At 41.1% G+C, this 16,129-nt stretch overlaps 1 protein-coding gene across 2 annotated transcripts in view; it reads left to right on the forward strand.

Moving 5' to 3' along the window:
* The first annotated feature begins 5,935 nt into the window (after positions 1 to 5,935).
* FBXO11 (F-box protein 11) overlaps positions 5,936 to 16,129 on the forward strand; it is a 110,416-nt gene continuing 100,222 nt past the window's right edge. For both annotated transcript variants that reach the window (XM_070379618.1, XM_070379619.1), the window contains exon 1: positions 5,936 to 6,136. The gene's annotated coding sequence lies outside the window, so the exon portion shown is untranslated. The remainder of the gene's footprint in view (positions 6,137 to 16,129) is intronic.

Below are 16,129 nucleotides of genomic sequence, written 5' to 3' on the forward strand. Positions count from 1 at the left end.
GAAAGTGAAGAGGAACTAAAAAGCCTCTTGATGAAAGTGAAAGTGAAGAGTGAAAAAATTGGCTTAAAGCTCAACATTCAGAAAATGAAGATCATGGCATCTGGTCCCACCACTTCATGGGAAATAGATGGGGAAACAGTGGAAATGGTGTCAGACTTTATTTTGGGGGGTTCCAAAATCACTGCAGATGGTGACTGCAGCCATGAAATTAAAAGACGCTTACTCCTTGGAAGGAAAGTTATGACCAACCTAGATAGCATATTCAAAAGCAGAGACGTTACTTTGCCAACAAAGGTTCGTCTAGTCAAGGCTATGGTTTTTCCAGTGGTCATGTACGCATGTGAGAGTTGGACTGTGAAGAAGGCTGAGCACCGAAGAATTGACGCTTTTTGAACTGTGGTGTTGGAGAAGACTCTTGAGAGTCCCTTGGACTCTTGCAAGGAGATCCAACCAGTCCATTCTGAAGGAGATCAGCCCTGGGTGTTCTTTGGAAGGAATGATGCTAAAGCTGAAACTCCAGTATTTTGGCCACCTCATGTGAAGAGTTGACTCATTGGAAAAGACTGATGCTGGGAGGGATTGGGGGCAGGAGGAGAAGGGGACGACAGAGGATGAGATGGCTGGATGGTATCACTGACTCGATGGACGTGAGTCTGAGTGAACTCTGGGAGTTGGTGATGGTCAGGGAGGCCTGGCGTGCTGCGATTCATGGGGTCGCAAAGAGTCGGACACGACTGAGCGACTGATCTGATCTGATGTCTCTATTATTCCACAGGGAAAGGTATTAAAGTTAGATTCTATAATTTTTTTTACAGATAACCTGTGTTATGAGGATCATTTGATTGCATGCTTACCAGGTTTTCCCACATATACACTGAATTTAAATTCTTAGTTCCAAGTTAATTTTCACTTACTAATTGATAAAATATTATCTGAGCATGTACTAAAGAATGAATTTTTGCAGCTTAGTGAGATAAGTCATTCATACTTTAACAAGGATATTTTAAACAGAGCTGGTTATTCCTTCAGGAAAACCATATTCAGATCAAACTAATTTCCTAAATGACATAAAAGGAATGAGCAGCTTTCAGGTGTCTTATGTAACTGACTTGAGTACTGACGGCTTAGGACTAGATGATGGAATGACAGGGAAAGAGGAAGCTAAATCTTTGAAATGGTAAAAATTATCATTTAAAAATCACAGTAAATATCACCTGCCAGGTATTAAAATGATTAAAGGGCTTATTTTTTCCACACTCCTATTGTGATAAGTTTTATAAACAAATAATTTTAAGTACACAAACCTGTTAAGCACCAGTAATTAGTTGAGAAAAACAAACACAAATATTCTTGAAGAGCAAGCAAACCCTGAGGGAACTCAGTCCTCTGAAATTATGCTAAGTGTATATTGAAATCATTTGGAAGACTGCTACCCACCCCCTCAAATAAAAATCTCCTTTATGTTTTTCTGCTGTTTTCTCTCACACATACCTCCTATGGCAGCTGCTGCTGCTGCTAAGTCACCTCAGTCGTGTCCGACTCTGTGCGACCCCGTAGACGGCAGCCCACTAGGCTCCCATCCCTGGGATTCTCCAGGCAAGAACACTGGAGTGGGTTGCCATTTCCTTCTCCAATGCACGAAAGTGAAAAGTGAAAGGGAAGTCGCTCAGTCGTGTCCGACCCTCAGCGACCCCATGGACTGCAGCCTTCCAGGCTCCTCCGCCCATGGGATTTTCCAGGCAAGAGTACTGGAGTGGGGTGCCATTGCCTTCTCCTCCTATGGCAGCTAACTGACCATTATCTGCTAACACAGGTGGACCTGGCGATGGCTAAAACCATTTGGAATATTTTGGGTTTCACTGGAGAATTAAAAGTCTATAATATCTGTGAACGGAAAGGGCACTGGACTGTCAGGCATTAACTTTGCCACTAAGTAGTTATGGGATTTGCTTCTGTCACCTCATTTCTTTGAATTTTAGTTTCCTTATATAGCAAATACAAAAATGAGAATTAAATGATCTCCAAGGCCTGTTTTAACTTAAAATGGCTTTAAACACTTTTTCACAAAGAAGTCTCTAACGTTTAATGCTTTTGTAAGATAAACTAAAAATATGTAGGAACCAGTGATATGATAGGATAATATTTTTTAACATCTCCCAGTAGATATTCCATTATTGTTAATGGAAAGCTCTCCTGCGTCCCATCCGCCATCATGGCTCCAAAAAAGGGAGCACAGTAGAAGTCACACAAAAAATGAAGATAATGTGGTACATAAGGAAAGCTCTTGTCACACAAGAAGAATAAAAATAATCTCTTTTTAAAAACTTTTTTATTAAAATACATATTTTACAATGTTGTGTTAGAAAAATCCATCTCTTATAGCCCTAAGAGATCATGGAAAGAAGAAAGGGGGAATGAATGAGGTAATCAGACTCAGTGTGCTTACTTCCTGTCCCTTCTCAGTGTGGAAACTAGAGTTGGAAGTATATAGTTGAAATATTCACAGAGATACGGGGAAATCCAAGAAAAATGGGGATAATTGTTTGCTTCTCTGGGCATGCCTGTGAGAGGCTGAGTCCTCTAGGATCTCTGCTTTCAGCTTAATGGCATGTTCCACATGACATAGGGAGAAAAATGCAACATCGGTGAAGGAGGTGGTTCAGTAGATGAGCTTGAAGCAAAGTTCCTGGTTCATCAAGACCTACTTGGGATATTCTGGGAAACCAGAAGTTCCAACATGTTTCAGTGAGAAGATGGAATGGCATCGTGGGAATCAGTGGACCTGAGGAGGCCTGGGGTCAGGACAGAGGTTGCAGTGTATAAGGCAAATGGTTCACTGTGGAAGCAGCACAACTTCTCGAAAGGACAGAAGGAGCAGTTTTATCTCTGAGGCTAGCAGTTCTGCTTTCGGACTATACCAGACACTCCACAAGTAAAGGACCACACAAGGACTGGCACGTGTGGCTCAGGGCTTTTCCCTGATGCCCCGCTGACCTTCCCATCCCACAGGCTTCTACCAGCCCACTAGTTACTGTGTGAATGAGAAAAAGGCACTATCGAGGCATTTTACTTCCACCTATCAGAAAATTATCACAATATACTGGTTTTGTTAAAATGAGGCATCTTACTGCCACATGCCGGAGAACTATCATTCCAAGTTTATTACAACTTGGAAATCTAGGATATCAAAGATGTGACATTCCGTCTATGCACAGTTTACACAGAATCCCTCAACTCCCATGTATATCTTGGATGACAGGGAAGTGGGGAAATCTGTAAGACTCAGCACTTACCTATAAAAGAAAAGGGATAATGTGGGGACTCAAGAAGGATAAGCTACAGAGAATAAGCTATGTTTTCTCTGTACATCTGAATTAACTAAATCAACTACCATAAAAAAATACAAACTATGCCCCATATTTTGCAATTTATTTTTTGCTATCTCCCATAGCACCTTACATAGCAATACATACACAGAAGGAACCAATAAATGCATGCTGGAAACAAAGTAAATTTTTAGAAAAAATAAAGAGTTATGGTCCACTTATAATATGTACAAAGGCGTGTAATTTTCCTTTTTTCCTGCTACATTTATTTGAACCAAATCTAAAATTGTACCCATTTGTACCTTGCTAACCACCATAAACATTTGCAGTTCTTCATTGTAAGCCTCCCTCCTCGATTTTTTTCTTGAGAAGGAAACTTAGATCTAAGTTTCTCCATTGTCAGGACCAAAGAGAGCTCATCCCAAAATTAGAGAATGTTTTAAAATTAAAAACAGTATTATGTAATCCAAAGTAAATTCTTATTTAAAGGGAGGGAACCCTGAAAGCTAGAAACGTAAAGTATTTTGCCCAGAGGCATACATCAAGTCAGAGACTCAAACACCGGACACCACAGTGGTTCTCACTGTTTCTCTCTCCCCTCCTAAAACACACACTTCCCCGCTCTTACCCCTACTTCTCTTATTGTACTTTGTAACCACTTAGTCATCCACCTCAAACCTAAGACAGAGCACCTGGTCAAACTGAAATGAGAACGAAATCACCTGAAGATCGAAAATCAGAGAATCAGGTAAACTGCCAGTTTTACCATTTCCACAAGGTGATAAACAAAAGAGAGAGAAAGAATCGAGAAAGGATACTTTTTCAGTCATCACAACAGCAGCGAGGGAATAAAAACACGTTTTCCCTGGAGAGAGATTACCTCGAGGGGACCAGATACAGACACAAAAGATAATTCCCCTTGGGGCTTTTCTTTTCCTCTGAGTTTGTGAGATCTAAAAAAATAAAAATTAAAAAATTAAAACGTGTATCACAAAACAATCACCACCTCAACACATTTACTTCTCTTTTCTCACCTATTATTTCTCCAAACGTTATAGATACTGCGTCTTCAGTAAGTAAACTGACCAAAGGTCTATTCCCTATTGATCACAATCTTTTCAAGATTTAGATGACTCCTTTTAGACTACAAGTAGGAACCGACTTCTAACTTCGGTTCCCGAGCTCAAAGCTCGGTAAAGTGGATCTTCAAGGTTTAGCAAATACCCTCAGCTGAACTAAAGGGTACAGAATCTCTAGCGCTCCCTACAGCTCAGAGTTTGAACCTACCTACCACAAAAAAACCCCAGTTATCAAAGATTGGCTACCTCGCTCTACTTTTCTTTTCCGCTTAAAAAATCGGATGGGGAGAGGGGCGGGGAGAGGTTGAAACGGCGAACCGAAGGCTTAATCACTTCTCCCCATTACATCAGCAGCCCCCGCCCTTTCCTCCGAGCACCTCCTCTCCTAGAACCGTCGCTACGCACTAGCGCTCTCTTCATCCACCCCCCGCTCTATTATATGCCCTGATACCTCCCCATTATCACCCGCCCCACCACACTCCCCCTCTCCTCCTTCCCCCACCTCCTTAGCGGGGGAGGGAGGAAACCCGAGAGAGGAAACAGGGCGTTGAAGGAAGGGACTTGGCGATAAGAGCACAGGTCCCATTGGCCCGAGGGTTGTATGAGCGCCTCCCATTGGCTCCTTGGCAGGAATCCCCGCCCCTCTTATTCCCCGCCCATTTGCCCCTCCCCCCGCCGCTCCACGGCCCTCCCCCGCGCCCCCGGCCAGCCCCGCGGCGGGGAGGGACCGACTGGGCGAGTGGTGGCTCAGGCGGTGTCAATGGCTCCTCCTGCCACGGAGCAGCAGCAGAAGCAGCGGCGACGGGGCTGAGGAGGAGGAGGAGGAAAGGCTCCTTTAAGGAGGAGGAACGACGACGCCTCTTTTTCCCCCTATCTCCTCCCTTCACACTCATTTCCCCTTCGCCGAGGAGAGAAGGGGGGGAGGAGAGAGAAGAGGCCGAAGAAAGAAAAAATTCCTCTCAGAAATCTCTTTCAGGGGGTGTGGGGGGGAGGAAGAGGAAAAAAAAAGAGCCGGGCGCCCCCTGCTCCCTCCCTCCCTTCTCTCCCTCTCTTCTCCTCCTTCTCCCTTCCTCACCCGCCCGCCCACTCCCCCCGCCGCCGGAGACGCCGCTCGGGAGTCGGCGGGACCAGGGTCTGTGTCCTCAGCCGCCGACGCCGCGCTTCGCCTCAGGATCCCCAGGCGGGCGGACGCCCTTTCTTTCTTTCTCTCGCTCTGCCCGTCTTTCTGTCTCCGTCCCTCGCGGCCGCCCCGCCCGGCGGCCTCGGCCTTCCCCGTGCGTCAGGCCCGCCCGCCTGGCCTCGCTAGGTCTCTGTCTGTCTCCGCGGGCCTTTCTCTTGACTCGGGGTCCCGCTCGCCCCTCCGCCCTTACCATCTCCCCTTCCCCTCGCCCCCTTTCCTTCCTCCCCCCCTCTCCCCACCCCCTTCTCCCGCCCCGGAGCTCGCGGTGCGTGTGCGTGTGTGTGTGTGTGTCCCTCCGCCAACGCCGCCACCTCAGCCCGGCAAATGAACTCCGTCCGAGCCGCCAACCGGAGACCCAGGCGAGTGTCGCGGCCGCGCCCGGTGCAGCAACAGCAGCAGCAGCCTCCGCAGCAGCCGCCGCCGCAGCCGCCCCAGCAGCAGCCGCCGCAGCAGCAGCCTCCGCCGCCGCCGCAGCAGCAGCAACAGCCCTCCGCCGCCGCCACCGCCGCCTCCGCCGCTGCCCCAGGAGCGGAACAACGCCGGCGAGCGGGGTAAGGCCGCGCTCTTTCCCCGCCGCCCGCCGGCTCGGGCGCCCGGCCGGCGGGACCCGCGGGGAGGGAGGCCGGGCGGGCGGGGGCGGCTTGTGCGACTGGGGGGTGGGAGAAGGGAGGCAGAGCGGAGGCGGGTCCCCCGGTGCCGCAGTGTCAGCTCAGCCCGGGCCCCGGCCGGCAGGAAAAGCCGCGGCTTCCCGACTCGCCTGGGCTCTTAGCTCAGGCCGCGCTTTGTTTGGTTTCGGGGGCTCGGCACCCTCTTCCCCCGACCCATCCTTCTGGTTTTTGAGCTCGCTTACGGACCCCGCAGCAGTCTGTTGGTGGGTGGGGGGAAGGCGAAGGGTGGGATCTCTCCTATTTCGGCTGCCTTCCACGGTTTGGTCTCCTGTTTCTAATGGAAGATTGGGGGGGGACAACTGGGAGTGATCGGGTGGTTAGGGATGGCTGGGGAACTTATTTTTCCCCCTTTTCTCTGTTAGCCTCCCCCTTCCTGTGGAGGAGGGGAGAGGGGGAGTTGGAGTGGTCGGTGGTGTTGGCCGGGGAACTTGTTTCCCCCCCCCCACCCCAGTCACGGGGTAGGGGGAGCGGCGACTCTTCTCCCAACCTCGTAATGTTTGCTGCGCAGTTTGGCTTTAGTTACAGAACCCCTGGGAAGGACCCGTTAAATTAAGACCTTTAAATAAATAAATATAGAATCCATCGGCCATTTCCAGCCCCCTCCCTCGCGTGCGGTGCAGTTACCCTTCCGCTGTATCGACTCCCCTCTCGCTTGTTCTCCCCTAGCATACCCCCACGCCACCATGGTGCCCCTCCGTCTCCCAGTGGGATTTGAACGCCCCTTCCTTAGAACTGGCCTCTTGTGGGAGAGAGTGCGTGTGTTTGTGCCTGTGTATGTTGTGTCCAGGGCCTAGTGAAATGTGTCATTTGGACCCAACTGTGCAGCTCTGTCTGGTAACCACCATTGTCTAAGGGCTGAGGCTCCCGGGGGTTGGATTCTTCCTTTAGCAAAAATAATGTTCAGTTCTACTTAGATGATGTTATTTGGGTAGGTTTCGGAGATGCGGTGTTGCACCTTGATCTCCAAATGTAACTATTCTGTTTATTAATTAGCTGCTCTCACTGGGGGTGGAGGTCAGTACCATATTTATGTGTACGGTTGTTGTTTTAAGGAGGAGGGGAATTGTTAGGAGACATTTTGCGTGTTTTCGTTGGTGGATTAAGGTTAATTTTACGTGCGTTGGTTGTCACACCTCCTTTGGCTGAGGGAATTAAGATTAAATGCCTTTTAAAAATTATACATTCTTTCCTTAAAAATTGTTTCTTTGTTGTACGTGATCAAAATACCGAACAAATCAAAGAGGGAGATGATAATTGAAAAATAGTTTAAACGGTTTTCACTGGTTACTGTTACAGATAGTCCTTGTGAAAGCAGTTTACTATACGTTGCTTGAAAGAATGTGATCTTTCAAGCCAGTTAGAGGTCTTGTGCTACATTACTGGTAAATGTGTTTTAATGCTTCTTTGATACATTTACAGGGTTTTTTTGTTAATTAAAAGTACAGTTTCATCATTTCCTTTTGTATTTGCATATCAAGGTTCTCCTGTGTTTCATTCAAATAATAGTCAAGTCTCAGAATTGACACTATATGTAATAGAGTTGACTAATTTTTTTTTTTAAAGCAATGACATTGGGTTGAAATCCTAGGGTAATAAGGATTCTATTGCTAGAAGTAAGCTTTTTCAAGATATACTGATTTGTTACAGTGAATCAGTACATTAACAGTGCATCAGACGCTTTCAGCCAAACTCAGTCTGTGTATTTTTAAATGTTAATTCTGAATTTTTTCATTTGTGTGTATTTTCAACTTAGTTGAGGTACTTACATTTGATCACTTTCCTTCATTTGTTTAAAATTATTAGCTACTAAAGTCTATTTCCTTTTGAAGTAAAAGTTACTTGGTCACATGCCAGAGTGTCATTTTTCTTTTCATTGATATCCATAAACTGACTAAGATGTTCGTGAATCAGAATTTCAGTATGTGCCCAACCAAATGGTAAATCAAATTCACTGTAGAATTGTTGTTGCTTTGCTGCTGCTAGTAGAAACTGTTCTATGTTGGCACAGAGAGGAAAAGAACTGCTGATTAGCCTTCAGGGAAAATGCTATGGGTCTTTTTGGAGGGCAAATAAATGGCCTTAAGATGAATTAAAAGACTAAAATTAGAAAAAGTTTGCTAGTGTTATGTAAAAAATAGTAATTCTTTGAAAACTGGCGTTTTTTTTTTAATTTTAAATGTACAGTTTTCATAATGATCAGAAGCTAGCCAAGAAGAATACTCTTTTAACAATTTTACGAAGTATGCAAAGTGTCACTATTTCTGGTTTGAATAGGAAAGGTTTGGTTGTTGTTGGTTTGAAAATATACTGGGTTTCATAATTTTGACAAGGTAATTAAGGAACTACAGCTAAGCTTATGCATAGGCCCGTTTTAGTTTTTACTAACTCTTAATGGATATGTAACCCTTGCATTAGAATCTTGGATAGAGTTACATAATAGTGGATCAGAGAGCTTTCAGAGTAGGGAACTGAAGTGAGACTCACTGTTTTAAGACAAGTTAACTCAATCTGTATATAAAATCATTTATTTCATGTAAAGGGTGGACTTTAGGCTTCTGAGTGGTAGTAAGTTATAGGAAAGTATTTTCAAGCAAAATTCTGTCGAAACTGGTTTTTAGTTGCTTCTGTGCCCACAGGTTAATTAGTCTTAAAAATTTCCTTGATACCTCCTTTTAAAATGTATATATGTTTGAGTGTTGTAATGGCCAGTGAAACAAACCATATGGAGTGAAATCTTATGCGGACTTTTTAAAGGCAGGAGATTTGCTTACACCCCAAATGGGAAATAATCAGCCTGGGTGTTCCATGGAATGCTGTCTTCTCGCATGGTATCTGAAACGGTCTGCTGTCTAAAGATGGAATACAAATCATTAGCATTTTTAGGCTTTTATTTTAAATCTTGGGTTTAGGATTTCACATACCACTTTTAGCTAGTAGAAAATAATTTGTGTTCCACATAGGAATACTTTGATAATATATTCCAGCTTCAGTGAAACTGAAAGTATGTGGGGTTGGATTTTATATATTTGTTTTCTTTTAAAATCCCGAATGAGTTTTTGCAACTTGTTCTGCTGAATTTATCATGAAATCTATTTGGCAATCTTGTTTTAGAAATATGTCTGAGGAACGCTTACACATCTGCAGAAGTGCTACGTATTCTGAGCATTTTTAGGATTTAGTTGAAATTGATTACTTTGATTAGGTATTAAATGCACATGATTTAAAATTCAAAAGTCTTTTTCCTACAACTGCCTTCAGCTCCCAAATTTTCCTGCCTGGAATCAACCTATTGATTACTATGTCTGTTATTAGTTTCTCATTTATTATGTTTTAATAAAAGATGAAGTTTGACTTATGAAAATCTTGATATGAAAGTTTTGGAAAATAAGTGTAATTGCCTAGTTATTGGCAAATTCATAAAGTTGAAATGTTGAAATTTTAACTGGGTTATTATATATAGTTCAAGAATTTAATGAATTATAACAGTATATTAATGGATTTTGCTATTTCTAGTCTGAAATAATCATATAGAGTAAAAATGTAATCAGTCTGTGTAATCTCCTATTTGTGAGATTAAAATCTCACCTATGATCCTGGATTTATAGTTGTTGCTTTTTTTTTTTTAAGTGAGCTTTTAAAATAATTTGGTGAATATATAGTATTACATAAAATATTCCTTAGTGGCTGCATATTCTGTGGAGCAGTCAGGAAGCTCTTTAGTGTTCTAGTCATGTGTCCTAGTTACACTTTACTGTGGAGTTGTCCTAGCCCATTATATTTTACCTGTAAGTTCTCCCTACTACTTACAGAGTAAGGAATTTCTGCAATCTTTCCAGATAGAAGAATTCTGGACAAGGAATCTGATTTTTCCTCTTTTAGGAATTAAGTACCATGAGTCACTGCTCTTCCATCTTCTGGCTAACCCTTCGAAATATTTACATCCGTAAGAGGAATGCCACTTAACTGTGTGTGTGTGTTGGGGCTTGGGGGGCTATTTTCTCAACACTTAAAAATTATTTGAGGAATAGAAATGCAATAGTGACAATACTGATGTTAGAGTTCTGCTGATAAGGCCTAAGGCCTGTCCCTATACTGCTTGCCTCTTTTTTTTTTTTTTTTTTAAACTGGAAATTCTGGCAAACCCAAGGAAAGGCTAACCAGCTTGGAGATCTATCAGGTAAGGCAAGAATGACCAGTAGATCCTGATCTGTTAGTGAGAATCCCTGAACTTAAATTTGGCAGAATTCAAAGCTAGTGAGTATTTTCTGTCTTTTCCTCTGTTTTAATTTTGGAAGTAATTTATAATAATAAGTTATTTCACCTTGAGGTCTCTTGCTGTCTTAACTGTTCTCTTTTTTATTCCTAACAAGTTACTCGTATTTTGTGTCTATCTTGTCCCATTGGTCTCTGAAGGGTTATTCTGTTTTAGACCTTCCATTTCTCGTTTATCAGTCATTGGAAGTGCATTCTTGTCTTCCAGAAAACTGGTTATTATGTGAGGTTGTAAGCAGGGTGCTCCCAAATTGTAGTTGTTATCCTCTGAAAGCAAATTTATAAAGGCGTAAAATATAAGGGATGAGACGATTGGAGATAGTATGTTGGAAAGAGCTCAGAGTTCGCACTAACTAGAGGTAGGTGCTAAACTTAGCCACACCACTGATGAGCTGTGTGTGTGTGATGCGGGGCAAGAAGTGTAACTGCTCTGAGCCTTACTCTTATTATCTTTCAAATAGGGATGGTAACACTTGTCTGACAGTAATTTAAAGATAAGAGATAGTGAAGTACCTATCGTACGGTAGATGCTCAATAAATAGCAGCTCTTTTAAATACTAAAAATAATAGTATGGAACAGAAGCAGCCATTTATAAAACTAAACCTAAGAAATAAAGTATGTATGAGTCACCGAAGAGTTTCTGACATATCCCAAAATGCAGTCCAGGTGATGTGGTATAACCTCAGAGAAACTGATTTGCAATTGTAAATCAGTAATCTTATATCTAATGAATTGAAATATTCTTTGAAAAAAGAATAACAGAAGAAATGGGTATTTGGAGTAATAAACATGACTGTTTCTTACGTACTAGAGTATGTGCCAGATACTTTTCTTATATACTATCCCTCTTAGCAATTCTGTACGATGACTGTGACACAGCAGTGATCGTACTTAGTAAGTAGCAGAGAATTTAAAAAATGATTTATATATCCTAGTCCTTACATCAAAAGGAGATACTGAAATACATTTGACCGAGTATCTTCATCACCTCCAGAGAAAGGAATCTCCTAACCCTTGCAGCAAGTCACTCTCCTATCCTATCCCACCTATCTGATGGATGTTATAGTAGTACGATGCCATTGATAGTTAAGTCATTTGGTTTCACATTTCTAAGTAGCTTTCTGATCATAATTTTACTTCATGTTTCCAGATGAGATTGCAGTGATTGGCCCACATGTTTTTCCAGTTTGTTGATGAGATCACTAAGCAGTCATTGTACAAAGAAGGTTAGATTTCCCTTGACTTACTCATAAGTTGTGAATAAAGGGTGTTAAGTCATTTTTTAGCTCATAGTTATAGATTGGACTATTTCAGGAAAGAAACATACGAGTTAAATTAGACTTCAGTGGGAATTTTGACAGATTTGTAGACTAAGTACTCTTTACTCTTTTCTCACCATAATTTGGTGTCCTAACATGCATAACTTGATGTCTTTACATGCATAGCTTGAGGTTTTTGTATAAGTTTGGTTAATACATGTGCTTGAACTTAATCCTTAGAAAATAGAGAAATGAAACCAACTAACTTCCTTTACTTAATTTATTTTAATTGAAGGCAAATATTGAAAGTATTTACTTTGAAAATGAATATGTTGTGTATTTTTTATTTTAAAAGATATGAAAGTAAGATAGTATAGTTAAAAGCAAACTTAAATCATATCATGTAAGTTAGTTGCTTATTCTCTCAGGTTCTAAAAATCCAGTTGTCAAATGTTCTGCTTTTCTAGCAAATGGAAAATGGTATGACCGTGTTCAACAGAGGAGAAAACATTAAACACTGTCAACTGGAGAACCGTAAAACATTAATGGGACTTCCCTGGTGGCCCAGTGGTTAAGACTGTGTACTTCCAATGTAGGAGGCATAGGTTCAGTCCCCAATCAGGGAAGTTCTGCATACTGCATGCACTGTGTGGCCAAAAAAAATTTTTAATGTATACTTTCACGTCTCATTAGAGATGAGGTGCCATTCATCTTTTCTGTGAGGAAAGGCAACTTTTCCCAAAGTTTAGAAATAATTTGAGTGGTAGAAATGGGGTAAGAAACTGCTTTAAAATTATTTTTCTGGTAATGGTGATAATATAGCTTTCTTGTAGTGTACACTCAACCCTCAGATGATTGAGTTGGGTTGTATCAATCTTTGACTGCTGAAAGTTTGTGAGGAACTATGTGAATTCAGCCTTTGGTGTTGGTTTCTTTAGTACGACGTGTTGCTGGCTGACTTGAATCAGTTTAGCCTTTGCTGACTCTACTTGGGTTTAGATAAGAGAACTCTTTTTGCACTCAAGTATTGATTTTGTATCTTGCATCCATACTATATAATTGTGTGTGTATGTATACATGTGTATGTATGTGTAAGAACACATGGCCTTATGAGGCTCTTAACACTTAAGAGTAAGCAAGTGGGGGAAAGCAAAGACATAGTCACCTGTTGTAGCTTGAGGATTGGTGTGTGTGTATGTGTATGTGTATGGGCTTCCCTGGTGGCAGCTAAGTTACTAGTAATTGATCTACATTTTTGAAAAAAAAAATAAGAACTGAGTAGAATTTAACAATGGCAAGTGGGAGTCATTCAAGTTTGTATCATGGCAGAGAAGATCAAAGAAGACTTGTTTAAAATAAACGAGAATGGGTGAAGATGGTATATTTTGGAATTTAGTATTTTTGGCAAACTGTATGATAAAAGAAAGTGTAGAATTGCTCATTTTTCTTCTTTATATAGAAGAACTTTCTTACAGTTGTTTGTTAGAAGTGGAAACAAAACTTTGCATCACTGTGTCATACACTGAAACTTAAGTAATAGTTGTGCATCCACTGTGCCTCAATTTTTAAAAAGTTGTGTGTATATGTGTCCGTAGTCATGTCTGACTGTTTGTGACTCCATGGACTGTAGCCCACCAGGCTCCTCTGTCCATGGAATTTTCCAAGCAAGAATATTGGAGTGGGTTGCCATTTCCTCTTTTAGGGGGTCTCCCAACCCCGGGGTTCGAACCTGCGTGTCTTGGATTGGCGGTGGATTCTTTACCACTGTGTCACTTGGGAAGCCCAAAAAAAGTAGACACAGTTGTGTGTGAGTGACTGATATCTTTGTAATCCTTTGAAATGGATTTGCAATTTGAAGAAACTGATTATTTGCTCAAATTTTGATATTTTAAGCCCAATAAAATTGATAGGAGAAATAAGCAATTTGGAGGAAGACTTTCTAGGATGGAGTGCTCTCTCACAGGCAAAATGAGCACATCAGAGGAGAGGGAGACTAAAAGATTTTTTTTTTTTTCCAAGAATCGCTTACCTTACATGTTTTTTTCCCCTGATGAAGTACTTCTGAACCTTAGATTTTTCTGAAGTTTTACTTTTTCCCCCCAAAAGAGTAATTTTGAGTTGATTGGAAAAAGGAGAAAGAATTTGAGCAGGTACAAATGACAATATGTATAAGTCATTTACATTAGCAGTGGTAATTTGGATTAGAAACTGTCTGTACATGAACAGAGGAGCCTGGCGGGCTACAGTCCATGGGGTCACAAAGAGTTGGACATGGCTGAGCAACTTGCATATGGATATGGATATATAACTTTATATAATCTATATGTGTATTATTATATATATAAATACAACTACATTTAAATTGTAGACATACAGTTTAAGTATTACAATTAAGTTGTAGAAATACAATTAGAAATTCTACAATTTAAGTTGTAGAAATAATTTTTATGAGCTTTTTTTTAAAGTTTTGGTGAAAGTATACAAGTACACACAAATCACTGATACAGCTTGATGCCTTTTTGCAAAGTGAACATGTCTGTGTAATCAGTAATACCTAGATCAAGAAATAAAATATTAACAACATCCTAGATGGGCAAAACTTCTGTTTACTTTATAAGAAATGGAAGATAAAACAGCTTTAAGACAAATATGGATATGGCCCCTTAAGTTGTAACAACAATTTATTTCAGATACTAGTGTTTTTCTTAAATCTTTGGATATTTTCGCTTGTGTATCCTTTAACATAGAGAAAGAAATGGCAACCCACTCCAGTATTCTTGCCTGGAGAATCCCATGGACAGAGGAGCCTGGTGAGCTACAGTCCGTGGAGTCACAAAGAGTTGGACATGGCTGAGCAACTAACACACACACTTCCTTTAACAATTCAATGTTAGGAAGCTTACCCATCAACTTAATATGCTGAAGTTTTCCCCACAGATCATTGTTATTGTTCCGTCGCTAAGTCATGTCCGTCTCTTTGAGACCCCTTCACTATCTCCTTAAGTTTGATCAGATTCATGTCCATTGAGTTGGTAATGCCATCCAACCATCTCATCCTCTGTTGCCCGCTGCCCCTTCCCTCACTCTTTCCCAGCAGCAGGGTCTTTTCCAATGAGTTGGGTCTTCCATCTGGTGGCCAGTGTATTGGCGCTTCAGCATCATTCCTTCTAGTGAATATTCCTTTAGGATTGACTGGTTTGATCTCTTTGCTGTCCAAGGGACTCGCCAGAATCTTCTCCAGCACCATAGTTCAAAAGCATAAATTTTTCAGCCAAAGATCATAGGTTAGGTTATTTTGAGGAGAGAGGAAGTCTTGTTTTTATATTTAAGGATTTTTAAAACTAATGTGGAGCATAATATGTGATTCTGAGTCTTCATTCCAAAAACTGTTGTTTCTCTTTACTACTGCCATAAATATTTTTGATTCTGCGTTTCAGTTTCTAACTACTTTTTCTAACTACTGTTAGTAGTTCACACTGTTTCTACTTTTTTAAACTTACCCTTTTAACTTCTGTGAAAATATTTTGATATTGTTTGGTCAGTTATTTCATTTTATTTATTGTTTTTCTGCGTATTTTGTCTCATCTTTTGTTATCTTACATTCAACTTATTTTTAAATTATAAAACTTTCACAGAAAAATTGTGGCACATTTTGCTTTCAGCATTGTATTTTTAGTCCTTGACCAGATCTCTTCATTCCTTTCACATGGGAAGAAGGTGTAAAAGTGCCTCTGCCAGCATCATTGATAAGTTCTTCATCAAGTGAAAGCTTGTGCTGAAGTGCTAGTGATTTATAAGCTTGTACACTTTATGATACAAGTATCCCCTGAGAATGACAGATGGGCTCTGTTCTTAAGGAACTACTTGATTGAAACTGCTGGTACAGTAGCCTTAGATACCAGAGGAGTAAGATTTCGTTATTTCATGTCTGGTCTTTCAGCACTTAACAGTCCAGTGTTAGTACTAACAGTTGTTCTTTCTTGTCTGCAACAAGCAGTGTGAAGATTGTCACCTTCCTTTCTATTTTATCTTATTATTATTATTTTAACATATAGCCACATTCAGTGATTGTTGCTTGTTAAATTTGGTAGGGACAGGAGCTTTTCAAAGTGGCTTGCTTATACTTTTCTCTGCAGTGGTTTCTTCTTTTTGCAGTAGTTGTTTTTTAATTAGGAGATTTTAAATAAGTTGACTTTTGAAATGCTCCGAAACCCTTTCTGTATCATTTGTGTTACCAATATAAATCAGCAAGATCTAAATTTGGGTGGTGGTAGTGTTCTAGAGACTGAATATAAATAGCATTTCAGATCAAGATGTCTTGTAAATAAGTGGGTTGATATTGTT

This window comes from Bos mutus, chromosome 11 (assembly GCF_027580195.1).
Source record: "Bos mutus isolate GX-2022 chromosome 11, NWIPB_WYAK_1.1, whole genome shotgun sequence".
Classification (NCBI taxonomy): Eukaryota; Metazoa; Chordata; class Mammalia; order Artiodactyla; family Bovidae; genus Bos; species Bos mutus.